This window comes from Phocoena phocoena, chromosome 5 (genome assembly GCF_963924675.1).
Source record: "Phocoena phocoena chromosome 5, mPhoPho1.1, whole genome shotgun sequence".
NCBI lineage: Eukaryota > Metazoa > Chordata > Mammalia > Artiodactyla > Phocoenidae > Phocoena > Phocoena phocoena.
In genome coordinates, this window is record NC_089223.1 from 106,920,656 (window position 1) to 106,935,549 (window position 14,894).

The 14,894-nt window shown below is 39.6% G+C and overlaps 1 protein-coding gene across 1 annotated transcript in view; it reads right to left on the reverse strand.

The window, feature by feature from the left end:
* DKK2 (dickkopf WNT signaling pathway inhibitor 2) overlaps positions 1-14,894 on the reverse strand; it is a 99,035-nt gene that overhangs the window by 38,196 nt on the left and 45,945 nt on the right. The window lies entirely within an intron of this gene.

The following is a 14,894-nucleotide window of genomic DNA, read 5'->3' on the forward strand; positions in this document are numbered from 1 at the left end:
CAAAAAGGATCTTGCTGTGATTGATGTCATAGAGTGTTTCTGCCTATGTTTTCCTCTAAGAGTTTTATAGTGTCTGGCCTTACACTTAGGTCTTTAATCCATTTTGAGTTTATTTTTCTGTATGGTGTTAGGGAGTGTACTAATTTCATTCTTTTACATGTAGCTGTCCAGTTTTCCCAGCACCACTTATTAAAGAGACTGTCTTTTCTCCATTGTATATTCTTGCTTCCTTTATCAGAAATAAGGTAACCCTCTGTGCATGGGTTTGTCTCTGGGCTTTCTATCCTGTTCCATTGATCTATATTTCTGTTGTTGTGCCAGTACCATACTGTCTTGATTACTGTAGCTTTGTAGTATAGTCTGAAGTCAGGAAGCCTGATTCCTCCAGCTCCGATTTTCCTTCTCAAGATTGCTTTGGCTATTCAGGGTCTTTTGTGTTTCCCTACAAATTGTGACATTTTTTGTTCTAGTTCTGTGAAAAATGCCATTGGTAGTTTGATAGGGATTGCATTGAATCTGTAGATTGCTTTTGGTAGTATAGTCATTTTCACAATGTTGATTCTTCTAATTCAAGAACATGGCATATCGCTCCACCTGTTTGTATCATCTTTAATTTCTTTCATCAGTGTCTTATAGTTTTCTGCATACAGGTCTTTTGTCTCCTTAGGTAGGTTTATTCCTAGGTCTTTTATTCTTTTTGTTGCAGTGGTAAATGGGAGTCCTTCCTTAATTTCTCTTTCAGATTTTTCATCATTAGTGTATAAGAATGCAAGAGATTTCTGTGCATTAATTTTGTATCCTGCTACTTTACCAAATTCATTGATTAGCTCTAGTAGTTTTCTGGTAGCATCTTTAGGATTCTCTATGTACAGTATCATGTCACCTGCAAACAGTGACACTTTTACTTCTTTTCTGATTTGGATTCCTTTTATTTCTTTTTCTTCTTTGATTGCTGGAGATAAAACTTCTAAAACTATTTTGAATAATAGTGGTGAGAGTGGGCAACCTTGTCTTGTTCCTGATCTTAGTGGAAATGGTTTCAGTTTTTCACCATTGAGAATAATGTTGGCTGTGGGTTTGTCATATATGACCTTTATTATGTTGAGTAAGTTCCCTCTATGCCTACTTTCTGGACGGTTTTTTATCATAAACCAGTATTGAATTTTTTTGAAAGCTTTTTTTCATCTATTAAGATGATCATATGACTTTTCTCCTTCAATTTGTTAATATGGTTCATCACATTGATTGATTTTCGTATATTGGAGAATCCTTGCATTCCTGAGATAAACCCCACTTGATCATGGTGTATGATCCTTTTAATGTGCTGTTGGATTCTGTTTGCTAGTATTTTGTTAAGGATTTTTGCATCTATGTTCATCAGTGATATTGGCCTGTAGTTTTCTTTCTTTGTGACATCTTTGTTTCATTTTGGTATCAGGGGAATGGTGGCCTCATAGAAGGAGTTTGGGAGAGTTCCTCCCTCTGCTATATTTTGGAAGGGTTTGAGAAGGACAGGTGCTAGTTATTCTCTAAATGTTTGATAGACTTCACCTGTGAAGCCATTTGGTTCTGGGCTTTTTAATCACAGTTTCAATTTCAGTGCTTGTGATTGGTCTGTTTATATTTTCTGTTTCTTCCTCATTCTGTCTCAGAAAGTAGTGCTTTTCTAAGAATTTGTCCATTTCTTCCTGGTTGTTGTCCGTTTTATTGGCATATATTTGCTTTTTGTAATCTCTCCTTTGTATTTCTGCAGTGTCACTTTTTACTTCTCCTTTTTCATTTCTAATTGTATTGATCTGAGTCTTCTCCCTTTTTTTCTTGATCAGTCTGACTAATGGTTTATTAATTTTCTTTATCTTCTCAAAGAAACAGCTTTTGTTTTGTTTCATTGCTTTTTCATTTATTTCTGATCTGATCTTTAGGATTTCTTTCCTTCTGCCAACTTTGGGGTTTTTTGTTCTTTCTCTAATTGCTTTAGGTGCAAGGTTGTGTTGTTTGAGATGTTTCTTGTTTCTTGAGGTATGCCTGTATTGCTATAAACTTCCTTCTTAGAACTGCTGTTGCTACATCCCATAGGTTTTGGGTCATCGTGTTTTCACTGTCATTTGTTTGTAGGTATTTTTTGATTTCCTCTGTGATTTCTTCAGTGATCTCTTGGTTATTTAGTAGTGTATTGTTTAGCCTCCATATGTTTGTATGTTTTACAATTTTTTTCCTGTAATTGATATCTAGTCTCATAGCGTTGTGGTCAGAAAAGATATTTGATACGACTTCACTTTTCTTAAACTTACCAAGGCTTGATTTGTGACCCAAGATACGATCTATCCTGGAAAACGTTTTATATATATATATATATATATATATATATATGTGTGGCAGGAGACTGCATGGTGAAAAAGAAGGCCGAAGTGTCCAGAGGGATGAGAACAAGATGGCAGTGGACTGAGATGAGGCTTGCTAGGCCACGACCCAGATATTGGTCTCTATTGTAAAAGTACTAGGAAGCTACATAAGGATTTTAAAGAGAAGGATGCATCCACCTTAGGGTACAGATCTTTCTTCTCTGCTGGGGATTTTAATTACCTCGAACACAATAGATAGCATTTAATAGAGTTGATAAATACATGTTAAGAAAGGAAGAAGAGAGGAAGAAAGGGATGGAGGGAGGAAAGAAGGGAAGGAAGGAAACCTCAGAGATTGAGACGTAGCAGAGGTCCAAGATTTGGAGATACCTAAGTCAAATAGAGTCCCCATCCACTGTGGGGCTCCTCAACTTTTTACAGAGCTTGTCTCATTTTGGTTGTTATTGTCATTTTATAGATGGGGATAATAAAGCTAGGACAGTTTAGCAACTTGCTTAAAGTGATTCAACCATAGCAGCCCTCCCTCTAGCATATTAGTGTGTGTGTGTGTGTGTGTGTGTGTGTGTGTGTGTGTGTTTGTGTGTGTGCGTGCACACGTACGTACACATAAATCTTTTTTTTTCTCTCCACTAAGGAGGTCTTGATTGTGATTAAGATTTAAAGTAAGAGTCTAAATAGTGGGACCTTGCTTCATATTCTTAAATTTATTGCAAATATTATATTTACTTTTTTTTGTGTGTGTGTTACGTGGGCCTCTCACTGCTGTGGCCTCTCCCGTTGCGGAGCACAGGCTCCGGACACGCAGGCTCAGCCGCCATGGCTCACGGGCCCAGCCGCTCCGCGGCATGCGGGATCTTCCCGGACCGGGGCACGAACCCATGTCCCCTGCATCGGCAGGCGGCCCCCCAACTACTGCGCCACCAGGGAAGCTCCTATATTTACCTTTAATTAAAGTTGTTGTGAAACACAGTGTGCCCACCAGATAGCAGAAATACAGAATGCATAGAATGCTCTGCATAATGAGGTCTCTGAGTCTTCATTTTCCATATGGCTTTCTGGGCAGTTTGGCTTTGAATGTGTTGGCAAGATTCCCGAACCCTTGTCACACATGGGATTTACAGAAAATTGAAGAGCTGGCTCTGGTTGTAGTTTCTTCAGGTTAAGAGAAAAGGAGTTAATATTATTGACTCCCCCACTGAAGAGAAGATAAAAAGACACTCCCTCAAGATATACGGTCATATTCTCTCCCTCCCTTTCCCATGTTGCCAATTTGGATTTCACAGAAGCATGACTGGTCAACTTAGAGACACTCCCAGAGTAAAACAAAAGTACTCAAGAAGAAATCTCAGCATTTGACCTAAAACAAATCCCAACTCCTTTCTGAAATTAAGTTGAGTGCTAGGTTCCTGGAGGATGAGGCTGATTTATGCTTTTTTTTTTAAATTCTGTTTTTCTTCAGGAGTCAATTACTGCAAAGAAGCAGTTTCATGATCTTTGCTGAGAACCGATGCCTGGCTTTCCTTCCTCTGCCTTTGTTCAAACTTTTAGGCTCCGGTTTGGGACCCCTCTCCCCTCTCGTCTCACACAGCCTGGAGCCATCCCACGTGCTCCCACTGCTCCTTCTCCAGGACTATTTCCCTGAGCTCCATCACTCCTGGGACCTACTCTCTCAGTAGTGCTAAGGCCCCCCCTTTCCTCATATATCTGTCCCCACGTGTCCCAGCCCTCCCCTTAGAAATTCAGTGCCATGCTGACTCCAGAATTACACACCAAAAAAGCTTTACTCTGAAAATCAATTACATAACTTGGACCAACTGTAGTGTTTAAATGATGGGGTGGGGAGGGGAAAGGATAGTTTAAAAAAAGAAAGGAGGGTATGTTTTCCCTTCTGACACACTTTCAACCTGTTTCTTTCTGCCCCCTGGCAATAGAAACTTTACAAGTTTTTGATATGGGCTTCCCTGGTGGCGCAGTGGTTAAGAATCCACCTGCCAGTGCAGGGGACACGGGTTCGAGCCCTGGTCCAGGGAGATCCCACATGCTGTGGAACAACTAAGCCCGTGCGCCACAACTACTGAGCCTGCGCTCTAGAGCCCGCGACTCACAACTACTGAGCCCGTGCGCCACAACTACTGAGCCTGCGCTCTAGAGCCCGCGACTCACAACTACTGAGCCCACGTGCCACAACTACTGAGCCTGTGCTCTACTGCCCGCGACTCACAACTGCTGAGCCCATGCACCAGAACTACTGAAGCCTGTGTGCCTAGAGCCCGTGCTCCACAACAAGAGAAGCCACCGCAATGAGAAGCCCGCGCACCGCAAGGAGGAGTAGCCCCACTCGCCACAACTAGAGAAAGGCTGCGGGCAGCAACGAAGACCCAAAGCAGCCAAAAGAAAAGAAAAAGTTTTTGATACGCTTTGCTTGCTTTAGGTGTGAGAAATATTCTACTGCCTTCTGAAGTAAGGGGAAATAAAGCAACTTGGAATTTACTGGTGGTAGCAAAGGAAAGGAGCTGACAAGAGGAAGACAGGGAGTCCTCGAGAGCACAGAAATATCCCCAGGAGTGTAAACTGGTCAGAAATCTCCTTCACTCCATAATTCCAACCTTCCTGTCAAATCTACTGTGTGGGACCACCCGCCCAGGGGCATAAGACCTGGAGAACTTCCTATTTCTGCTACGGAGCTGGATGTGAAATAAAGGAGGGAGATGCATACCATACAGTTTCAGGGATACTGAGTTGGATAGGACTTTATGAAAATCCCACCACTATCATCATTTTCCTTAGAACATGTGTTTTTGAGTTTGGGTCAAACTTTAGTGTGCTTGAGCCAGGTGGCTTGGGTTTGAATCCCAGTTTTACCACTTTTGAGCTGCGTGACTATGTAACCTCAGTTTTCACATTTATGAAATAGGGATAATGTTGCTATCTCCTTCACAGAAAACATTTTCTGGCACTATAATGAGACTGTTAAGACTATAAATAAACAAACATTTTGGAAGCTTTCTGAATATGTGTATAACTGCAAGCATGCAATTGTAGTCCACTCAGAAAAGAGGGACAGTTATCTATGCTAGGACTGTGGCAAAACAGGCAATGCTGATCATCGGAAAAGTCTTTAAACCATACAGTACAGTTCCAGGATTGCAGGCCAACTCTGAATACCCATGTGGCTACCTCGTGCCTAAAGAGGGAGAAACTGGTGGCCAAGATTTACATTTGACAATGTCTCTTAGGAAATCTTGCTATAAAATGCAATTGACCGCTTCTTTGAGAAGAATCAGAAAGGTAAATGTTCCAAAATGTTAACACAACTACTTGGAAACGGAAAAAAGGAATCAAGTAAGTGTTGTTGTTACATTTCAAACTTTTAAAATACCCAATTAGGTTTTGTTTTGCTTTGCTTTACAGAAGTAAACATTTGTTTGGGTGGCCATCTTAGAATCTGTTCTAGCACTGACTTTTGTGACAGTGTGCAAACATTTTCTTGCTTTGTATTTTCTCTGGGTAAACATACAGAGAATGTGATTTTCCATATGTACTCTGTCATTTGCATTGCTTTGGGGGCTTTGATTAGTCTGAGATATACAAGATCCCTAAGTCAGGATAAACCCAGCCACTAACTTTCTAAGTGATATTGAGCTGTTCTCTCTAGACATGCAATTTCTTTGTATTACAGATTTACCTCTCCTTAAAAAAAAAAAAAAAAAAATTAAAAAAATACCATGATATGTTCCTCCTTATGTTTTCTATATTATTAAAGCAATAGTGGTTGCAAATTCAATTTAACATATTTCAGAAAGAATTCTTAAACAACCTATACCTATACTCTGCTTAGTGCGGGAAGAAGAAAGCACCAGAAGATTAATGGCGCACTCATGAGACAGGGCAGAGGAAACTCCTGCCCTCCAGATCGTCAAAACCAAAGACATGTACACAACTACCTACAATGTAGGCCAGACCACATAAATGTTAAGCAGTGCTTTAAAGTCTTCTGAAAAATAATGCCCTAACTAAACGAAATCACCCTGAACTCAGAGTATGAATGCCGCTGTTGTTACTTATTTCTGCTGTCTTCCATCTATTTTATGGTGCTCTTTGATCCATTCTTTGCATTCTTCTTGTCTGAAAGTAATATTCTTGATATGTTTAATAAGGAGACCCCCTCCTTTGTTCCTAGATGCCTTGGCTGCTGACCAACAAAAGCCATTGAAAGACTTAATCCTCTGAGCTTGGCATCACATCAGTCTGGAAGTAGTTTACATGCAGAGTCCTTTGGAGTAAATACTCATTAGAGGTTCCGTTGGCTTATTTGGTCACCCACATTTTGCAGTGGGTGGCCCAGTTGGTAGCCTCATTATTTTATTTTCCACCCCTGAAAATAATCCAGATGTAGCAACCTGACACTACTCCCCTTGGTACTCTAAGTCCACTGTAATGGAGCATCCATTCCTTTGTGATGCTAGTTAATAGGTTCAGAGAAGTAAGGGTCTCAGACTGGTCATGCCATAATAAATTTTTTGCTAATACACCTTTTTTCAGCGCAACTCCTGAAATGCAATCTGAGTACTTCAAGAGTAATTCGCTAGTAATCTCGAACACATGAGGATTTAGAGAACTGTCATCTCCCTTCCTCCCTCCCTCCTTCCCTTCCTCCCTCTCTCTCACTCTTTCTCTGCCCACCCCCTACCCCATCTCTCCACCCCATCTTTACATAAATGAACAAACCACTTCCCAAGGTTTGAACTTTATCAAGGTTATTCACAAATTACAAAGTAGGACTCTTGCTTTTTCGCCTACTAGGTACATCTTTACTGCTTAGAGCTTCTTGGTTAGTACTTGGATCAGGGAAATGGAGTCTCTATACTGTCATTGTTCTGGGTTTAGCAGTGAAAGTTCTCAAGAAAGAACAATCAACTAATGTTTCTTCACTGTGTATTAAGTGCAGAGCAAAGTAACATTAAAATACAAGGTGGTTGTTAAACATGCCTTCCTCTTGCCGAGCTTGTATTCTTGTCATAAGGCCAATATAAGTAAGTTGGTACTTTCTTCCTCACGATTGTTATGATAAGCATATGCAAAATGCTTAGAATAATATCTACCAGATGGGGTATTTAATACTGTATGGATTAAAATAATAACATATATAAAGTTCTTAGAACAGTTGCTGGCTTTTTCTTATAGGTACCAATATCTCAGAAGCTATTGCATTCTTTTTATATGAATCAGCATCAATTTTCAACAGGAAAGCATTCAAAGTTTTTACTTTGAAAATTTATAAAACTCTTAAGATTTTTTTGTTAGTGTCTCCTTGGACGATAGGAAATGGAAAGGAGGTGTGATGTTGAAGGATGCGGGAGTGTGAGCATCTAACAGATGTCGGGCATTATATTGAAGGTTTGCATCCATTCTCTCATTTAATACTCAAAATGACCATACAAGGTGCATATTGTTCTGTCTGTTGTACAAAAAGACTAAAACCTGGGCCAAAAAAAGCTAAATAAAGAGCCAGGATTTGAAGGCAAGTTCATCTGGCTCAAAAACTCACATTTTTCCCATTCCTTGAGTTCTGATTAGACTACTTAATATCATTTTTTCAAAGACAGGAAGAGTGTAGGAAGCATCCTGTCATCTTGTGTAAAGCCATACAGTATCCTGGATGTTAACTGCTGCTAAGATTTAATAACTCTGGAAAAAAACAACCAGCAAGGTATCCTCCTGTGTACCGTAAATAGGCCACTCCATGCTAAATTACACACTTGTGACTTATCCTAGAAGGAGCCCCATATCACTGTTGGACACTGCTGCTGACCAAAACCGTGAGGACTTGCACGTGTTCAGGATCTGCTCTGCTAAGTGTGTAACACACTCAGCAGATGCCACGTTGTTCAAAGACTTACTACCGACTTAAACTTGCTGCACTCGTGCACAGATGCAGTTTCTGTCTTTTCTCATACATCACAGTATCCAGGTGCTTGTTTCTTTGTTAAACCTGGACATTTAACCACATAAGACTTTTATAAATGGTCAAATAGATTCATAAGGGGACAATACATGAAACTAGTCACTTTACTACTACAAGTCTTAAATTACTCATCCACAAACCTACACATAAAATTTCATTTTGGTAGTTGTATTACAGCTTCTGCTACACCAATCTATATTACAGAAAGCTTCTCCCATATAGAATGCAGTTAGAGTTCTGGAATAAAATTTTAATTTTAACAACAAAATTGCTGTATAGCTGTACATGTTAATTTTTTCACTATCAATGTGATTTGAAACTCAGAACATTCTGAGGCACTAGCAGTATTAATTTCAATTTAGACCATATGGTTGTATATCTGTAATATCTATACATCTACTTATTTGCACATATAGGTATATACTTATAGATACGTTTATATATATACACACATATATATAATCATGTTATCAAAAATTAAGTTTAAATATTTAGTTTAAACTTCTTAACTTTTCAGCATGTTATATACTGACTATATTATATATGCTTAAACATAAAGTGAAGCCAGTAGAACACATGTAATTTGACTTTTATTCAGCATTACACTAGATATATCATCCCAGAAGTATAATGAGTAATAATTCTGTGAGTGGTGTTTTCTTTGACACAAATAATATGACTTTTCTATTCTGAATGGTTCACTATGATTAAATAGAATAACTACATAAGTAGTTCTTTATAAACAAGTTCATAGAACATTCATTTATTCATCAACAAACGTAAAAACAGACTCTATGTGTACAGGCAAATAAATGTACTGTGGTATAGTTGCTATTTTCAATAATGCTACTGATGGTAAATAGGTGCTGTGTGCCAGGTACCACAGTAGGCACTCGGAGAATGCAAAGATACATGAAGGGCAGTCTAAGCCATCATGAAGTTTATTATCTAATAATGTTAAATTTGCACTATACCAATTTTTTAAAAAATTCACATACCTGGTCTCTTTTTATCCTTAACAAAAACAACATGACATAAACATTATTATTATTAAGTGACACGAGCAAGGATTCAATACAGGTCAGGACTCCAACTCTTGAACATGCTGCCCGATTGAAAAAAGCAACAGGTGAAAATGATCTCATAATTTTGCTGATGCAAAATATATTGGAATGTATATTGTAATAATGGATGGAATCAGAGTAAAGCAAAATTGTGCCCTGTGGATTCATAAAGGTATGGTCTGAATTCACTTTTTTAAGTAAATTGAAATAACAGTCAAATTATTGTGATTTCATGTTGACACATTAGTTAAGTATTTCTAGCCTTTCATTGGAAAAATAAAATTTTTTAAATAAAACATTACACTTTATTCAGTCTAAAATCTTAAAAGCTATTACACAAATGGAAACAGTCTTCCATCCTCTTTAAAGCCTGAATCTTTGTTTGGATTCTTTTAGAAGCTGTTGTGAGTACAGGGTCAGGGTACAAATAGACATCTCTCCACTAGCATTCAAAATGCATTGCCATGCATTTTGTTCCCTTTGTATTTGAATCTCCTACTTTTTAAACTATGTCAAACCGGTCTTTGTATCATTTCTGAAACAGAGGAGTCGTGTTTTCTCCCCACGCTGAGCCTTTCTTAGGGCCATCATTCCATTACCCTTTGCCTCTTCCATGGTCTTTGACTACTTGAAATCCTGTCTTCCTTAAAGGTTGGCTGCAAAGCCCAGCTTTACGATGTTGCCTACCCATGCTTTTCCATGATTATTCCCAAGGGAAGGGACTGTGCCTCTTCACTGAACTCTTGTCATTTTTTTACTTTCATGTATCATTCATTCTCTTTATATGACACTTGTTTATGTATATTCTTGTCTCCTCAGCTAAATTATAAATCCTTGGAAGTCAAAACTTACGAAGTTTTTTTCTTCCGGATTATAGCAGCAACTAGCACAATGTTGGTATATGCAATAAATATGGGGCAAATCAATAAAATAGTGTCAATGAATCAAAACATATCACTCTAATGACACATTTTGTAATTCTGTTATCACAGTCAACACAACTAATATTTGAAGGTTTGAAGTATTTCAGTGTATGACAATGATAAAACCTTATAAAATGGCATTCATTCTAATCCGTGATTATTTAATCTATTTACTTGTCTTCTTCCTCCGTCACTAGGATAAAACCTCTATGAAAGCAAAGACCTGTCTATTTTGTGTAACATATTATTCCCAGTTATTTATTAACTATTCATAGGAGGAAGGAGAGAGGGAAGGAGGGAGGAAAGAAGGAATGTATAGGATCTATTTGCATAAATTACTGCTCTCAGCACCACTTTTGCTAACTACAAAGTCACCTGTGCCTCATTCCCAAGTTCCTGGTGCTCCTAATACACCAGAACAGAAATAAATCCAGATGAACTGAGGCTGCTGAGTACGTTGTACAACAAAGAGAGGACTGGAATGTTTTACCCGTCTCCATCTCTCTTTTGCTCAATTAACATGACGATTATGAAAGTACAAAAATGGGCTAGCAAAATGCTGATTTAGGTGTTTTATAAATATATAGGAGAACATAAATTTGTGCCTTCCATATACACAGTCATCAAACTTCATAGCATGAAGGTGCCCAAACTTCTGTTTACAGAAAGAAAAACAGCTACAGTGAAGATACTGTTGATAACGTGAAGCAGTGGCCAAAACGAGTAAGACGAAGGGAGGGAGGGAGGAAGGAAGGAAGAAACAAGCATTATTTCAGGGTTACTTAAAAAATTTGATGGAGAAAGGATACTCTTTTCAACAAATGGTGCAAAAGCAATTGGTTGTCCATAAGGGAAATAATAATAATCTTGACCTAAATTGTATACGTTATACAAAAATCCACTCAAAATAAATCATGGGTTTAAATGTAAATGTAAAACTATAAAATTTTTAGAAAAAAAAAAGGAGGAGAAAACTTTGGGATCTAGGACTAAGAAAGAGTTCTTAGACCGGACACAAAACAAATATCCACAAAAAGAAAAAATGATAAGTCAGACTTCATCAAAATTTAAAACTTTTGCTCTATGAAAGGCACTGTTAGAAGGATTAAAAGACAGTGACAGAGTAGTAGAAAATGTTTGCAAACTACATCTCTGACAAAGGTCTAGTATGTAGAATATGCAAAGAGCTCTCAAAAGTCAACAGTGAAAAAGCAAACACATCTAGAAAGTAGGCAAAAGACACGAAGGGACATTTCACCTAAGAAGATATATAAATTGGCAAAATGCATCTGAAAAGATGTCCAACGTCATTGGTTATTAGGGAAATGCAGCTTAAAACCACAATGAGATAGCAATACACACCTATCAGAATGATTAACATTTTTTAAAATATTAGTGACAACACCACATTTTGGTGAGGATGCAGAGAAACTGGATCACTCGCACATTGGTGATGGGAATTAAAATGCATAGCAGTCTGGAGAACAGTTTGGCATTTTCTTGAAAAACAAAAAGGTTAACGATCATACAAACCAACAATTGCACTCGTGGACTTTCATCCCAGAGAAATTAAGACTTCTGTTCGTACAAAATCCTATGCACAGATGCTTATATATTCTTTTTTTTAAATTGCGGTAAAATATACATAACATAAAATTTACCATTTTTAAGTGTACAATTCACTAGCATTAAGAACATTCACAGTATCGTGCAACCATCGCCACTATCCATTTCCAGAACTTCTTCATTATCCCGAACACAAACTTCACGCTCATTAAATAACTCCCCATTTCTCTCTCTCCTTCAGCCTCTCATAACCTCTATGCTACTTTCTGTCTCTGTGAATTTGCCTATTCTTGGTAATTCATATAAGTGAAATCATACAATATGTCCTTTTGTGTCTGACTTATTTCCCTTAGCATAATGCTTTCAAGGTACATCCATGTGGTAGCACATACAGAATTTCATTCCTTTTTAAGACCGAATAATATTCCATGCTTATATATATATGCCACATTTTGTTTATCCACTTATCTGTTGATGTGCACTTGAGTTGTTTCTGCCTTTTGGTTATTGTGAATAATGCTGCTATGAACGTTGGTATGCAAGCTTCTGTAGCAGCTTTATTCTTAATAGACAAAAATCGGAAACAAACCCAAATGTCTTTCAACAGGTGAATAGTTGAACAAACCAGTGTATCCATACCATGGAATACTACTCAGCAATAAAAAGGATGAACTGTTGATACACGTAACAGCTTGAATGAAGTTTCAGAAAATTATGTTGAGTGACAAAAGCCAATCTCCAAAGATCATATACCGTATGACTCCATTTATGGAACATTCTTGAAATGACAGAATTAGGGCAAGAGAGAAGTAGATGTGACTATAAAAGGGAACATGGTAGGTCCCTGTGGAATGGAAACGTTCTATACCTTGACCTATATCAATGTCATTATCCTGGTTGTGATATTGTACTATAGTTTTGCAAGTTGTTACCACTGGGAGAAACTGGGCAAAGAGTACAGCAAATCTATGTTATTTATTACGACTGTTTGTGAATCTATAATTATCACAAAACATTTAAGTAAAGAAAGGAAGAAAGGGAGGGAGGGGGAGAGGAAGAAAAGAAGGAAGTGAGGAAGGTGGGAGGGAATGAGGAAGGAAAGGAATCTCACTCAGATATTCAAATATACAATACAAAATCCACCTGAGTCTTTGCTCAGGACTCAGTTTAGATCCCAGCTGCTGCTGGATCAGAAAGCAGCCAAGATGGTAGAGCAGAAAGACCCTGTGCTCACCTCCTCTTCAAAATCACAACTATCTGCAGAATAACCATTGATGATAAAGACTGGAACCTACCAGAAAAGATCTTCTGCAACTAGAGACATAAGGGACCAGAACGAGGGGGGTTCTGGCTCCAGAAGATCTGGCACCAGGAAGATGAGGCCCCAGAGCATTTGGCATTGAAGGCCAACAGGTCTTAACTGCAGGAGCTCCACAGGACTGGGGGAAATAAGAGACTTCACTCTTAAAGGGTACACACAAAATCTCATGCACACCAGGACACAGGGAGAAATCAGTAATTTGATAGGAGCCTGCACCAGACTTACCTGCTGGTCTTCGAGAGTCTTCTGGAGAGGTGTGTGTGGTAGGGCTGCAGCTCACTTGTGGGACATAGACACTGGTGGGAGACATATTGGGGAACATTCAAATGCGAGAACACTCCTGGCAGCTGACATATTGGCTCGTTAGTGCCAAGACCTGACCCCACTGAACAGCCTGTAGAGTCCAGTGCTGGGACACCTCAGCCAAACAACTAACTGGGTGGGGCCATGGTCCCTCCCATCAGCAGACTGGCTGCCTAAAGATTGAAGAGCCCACAGCTGCCTCCAGACGTGCCCCTAGACATGGCCCAGCCCACCAGAGGGCTAAGACCCAGCTCCACCCATCAGTCGGCAGGCACCCTCCCGACAGGAAGCCTGCGTAAGCCACTAGACCAGCCTCACCCACCAGGGGCAGACACGAGAAGCAAGAAAACTATGATCCTGCAACACAGGCCAGACCATACCCTGGGACTAGCTGGGCCCTGGCCCACCTCACAACCTTCGGGACACCCCAGACCTCATACCCAACTGTGTCAGGAACCCCCCCACCCCAACCAGCTGAAGCAAGCTCTGGGATCCCTGGGTCCTGTAGCCAGACTCCAGGAACCAGCTCTGCCTGCCAGTAGACTGGCACTAGAATCCCACGTTCTGGCTTCCCCTGCCAGTGGGTGGGCAACGCCCCTACCAGTGGGCCTTCGGGCACCCTGACTCTGCCCACTGGTGAGCGAGCACTAGCCCTAGGGCCCCCTAGGGTTCTGCAATCAGCCACCTTGTAACCAGACTCTGCCAAACAGCAGCCAGCAGCATCCATACGGGACAGGGCCTGGCAACCAACCAGACTAGGAGCCAACCAAGCCTATCAGACTGCCCACAAAGTCAGCCTGCCCCCACAGAAGGACCCACACTTCTTAGGGGAAACCCCTAGAACCTGGGTGACCAGAGGGGGGCGCACAGCTGGGACCCATAGGGCACCTCCTACAGAGGGCCACTTCGCCAAGGTTGAGCAATGTAACCAACCTACCACATACATAAAAATACCAATAGCAACTTAGACAAAATGAGGTGGCAGAGGAATATGTTCCAGATGAAGGAACAAAATAAAACCCCAGAAGAACAGCTAAGTGAAGTGGAGGTAGGCAGTCTATCCAAGAAAGAGTTCAGAATAAGCATCGTAAAGATGATCAGAGAACTTGGGAAGAGAACGAATGTACAGAGCCAGAAGTTAGAATTTTTTAACAAAGAAAATATAAAGAACAATCAGAGAGGACAAATACAATAATTGAAATGAAAAATACACTGAAAGGAATCAATAGATCCCAGTTAGCCAAGCTTCCTCCACATTGCCCCCTAATGGTAGCTCAGAGTTACTGTGTGAACGTTAAGATATTTCCAGAATAGAAAGGGTGATTTCAATATCAAGAGTGTACCGCACACAGTACAATTATAAAATGGCGCAATTAAAAATTTCCTTCA